Genomic DNA, 6,062 nt, shown 5'->3' on the forward strand with positions numbered 1-6,062 from the left:
TCTAACCCATTTATGCAATTCTTCACCAGAGTAACCTAACAGTGAGGCCTCATCATGCAGATCTTTGATGCTCTTTTCCTTATTCATGGTTTTCCGGAACAAAGGTTCAAGCAATACCTGTATAACGTATACACAATATCAGTCGGGTCCCTGTTCGGGCGCCAATTTGTCACGATTCAGGTCAGGTAAATGCTAGGATTATATATTAACGATAATTAGCATGTTCGTGACTCCAGTGTTCTTACAGAAAAGACCCTCCGATATCATGCACATCGTTAATTGGGTACTGAAAGAACACATGTGAAGAATTGATTCATTACAATTAAGAGCATTACCCATATTAATAACCTAACCTAAATATCACTTAAGCCCTATAATCCTTAACCTAAACCTTAATACTAAAAATCAGTAACAAAAGAACAGATCTGCACATGACAAGGTACACAATACTTCTGGACTTCAGGGTGGATGTCCGCAGTGTTTCAATACACCTGCATTACACTGGGTATGGGTGAGGTGGATAGAGGCACGAGTGAAACGAGTGGCTAGAGTACTGATAGCTAAGGCGAGGTATGGTCATGTGAGTGGCTAGACAGCAGACAACACATCACAACTTCCCACACGTACAGTCACCGCGCAAAATTAATACCCCAGGACCGCCGTAGCCAGCGCCGTAACAGGGTTGCGCGTCCGAACACATCTCCCTCCAATATAATAGTAGACGATGATCTCGGATCATGCTATCTCAGAATCGTTCTCATATTCGAGACGTTATCGAACTTACCACATACCGTCAGTCATCACGACGGGCTCAGAAGGCGTCTGAGGTGAGAACGGGAAGGTAAGCAGCAGTGAGACATGCTTGTTTGAATAATATATTAAGCCATCTGTTTACATACAAGCGAAAACCATAACCCAAAACATTTATTCCTGCTCACTGGTTGCATTTAATGTTTTGTTGCGTCTTCACACACGGTCATTGCAATGTCTTGTTCCCTTCCCAGCTGGACGTGCAACGCTCCTACGGGACCTTCGTCACTTTCCTGGTCTCTCGTGTTGCTTCAGCATAATCCTAGCGCTTCATGTTATATTTACGTAAGTAGTGGTATTTACAGTTGTTGAAAAAAGAAAACCCATTACATTGGGTGCTTTTTCTATATTTCCAGTGCATCCACCAGGTAGCAACTTACTTTTATTGTAGGACATAACATGCGACATTGTTATGATGTTATATCTGCAAACGTCTGCTCTGTGTAAAAGTGGGTGCATGATAATGATGATCACAAATACAGTGTTGAAATTAAATGTTACTTTATCTGCAGGAAAATTGTAATACCTCCACTTCGGCAGCCAAGTATCCTGGACAACAGGCCAGCAGTGATATCGAGAAGGATGATGATAGTTGGCCGCTACATGGCTGGGCAAGGCATACATGAGATAAGCCGTAGTATGGGCATCAACAGGAAAACTGTACAGAAATGGGTGAGACGGTATCAGGAGGAAGGTCACGTCAAAACCAGGCCTAGATGTGGACGGCCAAGGGTGACATCCCCTGATGATGACAGGCGAGTGGTGGAGGCTGCAGAGCAGAATCCATTAAATACGGCTACTGCCTTGACCCAGGATGCGGGGATGCCTTGCAGCGTAGTAACAACACGGAGACGACTGAAAGAAGCCGAGCTGCAGTGTCATGTGCCAGCACGGAAGGAAAAGTTGTCTGAAGTCAAAAAAAAGCATCGTTTACGATTTGCTAATCAGTTTGTCAATGAACCAGTAGAATTTTGGCGCAGTGTGATCTTCACAGATGAGAAATCCTTTTCATCAGTTTCGGCAGATAATCGTCACTGTTGGCGCCACATTGGCACAAGGTATGAGGCCCAGAACATTCAGGAACAAAGCAGAAGTGGCCGTGTTGCTGTGTCCTTTCATGGGTGGATGTGGTACGGAGGGCTTGGTGAACTAGTGCCGATAGAGGGCCATTTAACGGGACAGCAGTATGTAAATATTTTGGAGACCTCTTTATTACCAGCAATTCGTATGTATGCAATTCCAGAACCCCTTCCAATTAGGTTAGTTCAGGATCGCTCACCAATTCACACCAGCCACATTGTGAGGGATTGGTTTAATACACATCCTGAAATTCTGTTGATCGACTGGCCTAGTAAAGGTGCTGATCCAATCCCATTGAGAACCTTTGGGCAATTATGGTGCAGTGCTGGGAAGTGGAGGAGAAGACGCGGGCGTGTGTGGAAAGGAGGGCAAGAGAGAGATGGGAAGAGATGAGAGGGCAGCCAGACGTTTGCAGTAGATTGACAGATTCTCTTCCAAGCAGGCTGCTCAAGGTCATTGAGGCACAGGGAGGCTGGAGCAAATACTAGTGTGTATTGAAACTTTATACATAGGTAATAGAATTATTATATTGGTGCAATATATGACATGTTTTCACTACCACATGATTGTAAAGGATCCTTATGAGTTTGTGACAATTATTACAGAACACTTTTTGATTGCTGACATTGTTCACAAAAACTAGAGTTTGTGATAGCGGAATTAAATATTCATTTACTTAATTATATTACCTCCCTGCATCATTCCTTCCTTTCTCTGGCTTCTAGAAATAGCAAAAATAGTCTTATCGTAATTATCTGCCATGCATTATACACCCATGAAAAAAAAATATATATCCTCACTAAGGACAAACTGGCTTATGTGGCACAGGAGACTAAAACATCCAGTCCATCACCACTCTTACTCATCACATCCAGCCGTTAATTGAGAAGGATGCACCTCAGGGAAGTATGACCTATTAACACCCACATCGGCCACCATAGAGCGACACCACTACCCATTAGTTCGTTCACACCTTATTGTTTCAGCGTGGTATACACATTATGTGTTTTGTTAATTAACAGCTTTCATAATTACAACACTCCTGAGACTAATTCCAATGAGCACTTCGCTACACATTCCGAACCAAGTGGCGCCATACGGATGAGAGAGAGAGAGAGAGAGAGAGACAGACAGAGAGACAGACAGACAGAGAGACAGAGACAGATAGAGAGACAGAGACAGATAGAGACAGAGACAGAGACACACAGAGGGAGAGAGGGAGAGAGAAGGAGAGGGGGAGAGAGAGGGAGGGAGGGAGGGAGGTCGGGGATGTATAGCAACCCGTTATGGCGCTACCCGTTCTGAGATCTGACGCCTTCTGAGCCCGTCATGATGACTGACGGATTGTGGTTGGTTCGATAACGTATCAAATACTGGAGGGGGATGTGTTCGGACGCGCAACACTGTTATGGCGCTGGCTACGGCGGGCCTGGGGTATTTACTTTGGGCGGTGACTGTACAGCTCAGGTGAAGTAATGGAAGTGGGCTCCATACAAAGCTCCGCAATGGAGAGGGAACAGCTGCCTACCACTCACTGCCAGTGTTGGTCCTCCACTGGCCGTGTTCTCCACTCCAGTCCAGTCCTCGCCACCCCTCAACTCCCGCCACATCCAGTCCCGAAGCATCGAAACATTGAGTTGAAATAACATGTATTAGAGGCAGCATAAAACATACAAACATTGACTTGAAAATACCCCTTTGACAATAGAACTTACATTCATGTTAAGTTCACACAAATCATTTATAAGCAAAGTGCAGATGACATACTGCATTACAACTACTCTTCTATAGTACATGCCAATTTATGTTCACATTGTATCTCTCTGAAATAGCATCATAGGCCTCAAAATCCACACAACACATACCTACATGATCTAACATGTCAGAATGCTCAGCACGGCTTAAATAATCTGCTCCAATATTCTCGGCTCCCTAAGTATACTCTGTGGTATATTCAAATTGTTGCATATAGAGTGCCCACCTTATAATGCGAGGGTTTCGGTTAATTGTAGTTTTCAGGTAATGTAATGGCAAGTGGTCCGTCTGAATAACGAACCTTCGACCATAAAGAAATTGATAAAACTTATGAACCCCTTCAATTACAGCCAACAATTCCCTTTCCACAGTACTATAGTTGAGCTCTCCCTTCTTAAGCTTCCTGCTTGAATATGCCACAGGCCACAGCACCTCATCGTGATACTGCATTAGGACAGCTCCGATTCCCACTCCAGAAGCATCTATCCTTAAAATAAAGTCCTTACACATATCTGGAAGTTTAAGAATGGGATTACTTGTGAGCTTAAACTTTAAAGTATCAAACGACCTCTGTTCTTGTTCAGTCCATGTAACTTCATTCGGCGCATCCTTCTTCGTTAAATTAATTAAGGGTTCTGCTATAACTGAATAATTAGGAATGAAATCTCTGTAATAGCCAGAAAGTCCAAGAAATGAGCGAACTTGTTTCTTTGTCTTAGGTGGCAAGGCTTTAGTGATCTTCTGAATCTTGTCACTTTGTGGTTTACCGATTCCTTTTCGAAATATATGTCCAAGAAAGTTTATCTGTGACTGACCAATTTCACATTTAAGTGAATTTATCTTTAGGCCAACTTCTTTTAGGCGTAACAGAGTCTGTTCAATGTGTCGGAGATGTTCCTTAAAAGAGCATGAGTGAATAAAAAAATATCATCTACAAATACTTCAACACCTTCTAAGCTTCCCAAAACTTCCCTTATAACTCCGTTAAAAACCGCAGGAGAATTGCACAAACCAAATGGTAGAACATTAAAGTGGAATAATCCCTTACTTGTACCAAAAGCAGTGTATATTCTACTATTCACATGCAGAGGGATCTGCCAGAATCCCTTTGATAAGTCTATCTTTGAAAAGTATCTAGAGTGGGCTAATTTAACCATTATATCCTCTTGTAAACACATGGGTTCAGCATCAAACTGAATCACCTTATTCAGCTTTCTGAAATCACCACATATTCTAACACCGCCATTTTTCTTTTTGACTACAACAACTGGACTACTGTATGGAGAGTCCGACTTCTCTATAATCCCGGCTTTCTCCATCTGGTCTAGTTCTTCGGCTACAGCACTCTTCAGATTGTGAGGCACATGGTACGGTTTACACCTGATTGGTCTGTGGTCTGTTAGAATTATTTCATGAGGTTTAACATTGGCAAGTCCTGGAGTGTTTGAAAATACATCAGAATAATGATTCAGTAATCCACGTACCTCTTCCTTTTCCGCTAGTGATAAACACTCTGAAAGTGTGACATCAGACCAAACCGTCGAGGATTCTAACTCTGGCAGTAATAAGTGCCCAACCTCTTCAGACTCTTGCATTACCACTGCCGCACAATCCTAAAGTTCATTAGCAGCTGAAACATTAACATGGTTAGGAAGACATTCTTCTTCATTATCTTCCTCATACTTCTTTAACACGTTACTATGGAACTTCTTTCTCTTTCCACCTAAGTCTATTACATAACTCAATGCTGACGAACAATCTAGTACAACATAGGGTCCCTTCCACTGCATAAGTAGCTTATTCCTGTCACTCGGAAGCAATAGCAGTACCCTATCTCCCACTTTTAACATTCTGTCAGAAGCCTTCCTATTATAATAGCTCTTGTCCAATTCCTGTGCCTTCATTAATTCTTCTCTAGCTAATCTACACGTTTCCTCCAGTCGCTCAGCTAAATCAATGACATATTTGTAAGTGGTTACACTTTCTGGTGTGGTCACAGTTCCAACCCAGATTTCCCGTAGAACATTTTCCGTGGTTTATCGTTTAAAAGACAGGTTCCCCTAATTAGACTAAAATACCGCTAAATTCTTTGGCGTACACTTCATCACTTTACTCTTATTCTCATTTACTTTCAATTTCCTCCTTTCACACACCCTTCCAAACTCCTCTACCAGCTGTCTCAATCTCTCCTCTGAATCAGCCACCAGTGCAGTATCATCTGCAAACAGCAGCTGGTTCAGATTCCACTCTTCACCATCAACATTCACCAGACTCAGACCTCCACCTAAAACTCTTGCATTCACCTCCTTTACAACACCATCCATATAAATATTAAACAACCAAGGCAACATCACTCATCCCGGTCGCAGCCCCACTCTCATAGGAAACGAATCACTCACAGCATTTCCCAGTCTTAC

Source organism: Coenobita brevimanus, chromosome 104 (genome assembly GCF_032717465.1).
Source record: "Coenobita brevimanus isolate Jiangsu-jjx chromosome 104, ASM3271746v2, whole genome shotgun sequence".
Taxonomy (NCBI): domain Eukaryota; kingdom Metazoa; phylum Arthropoda; class Malacostraca; order Decapoda; family Coenobitidae; genus Coenobita; species Coenobita brevimanus.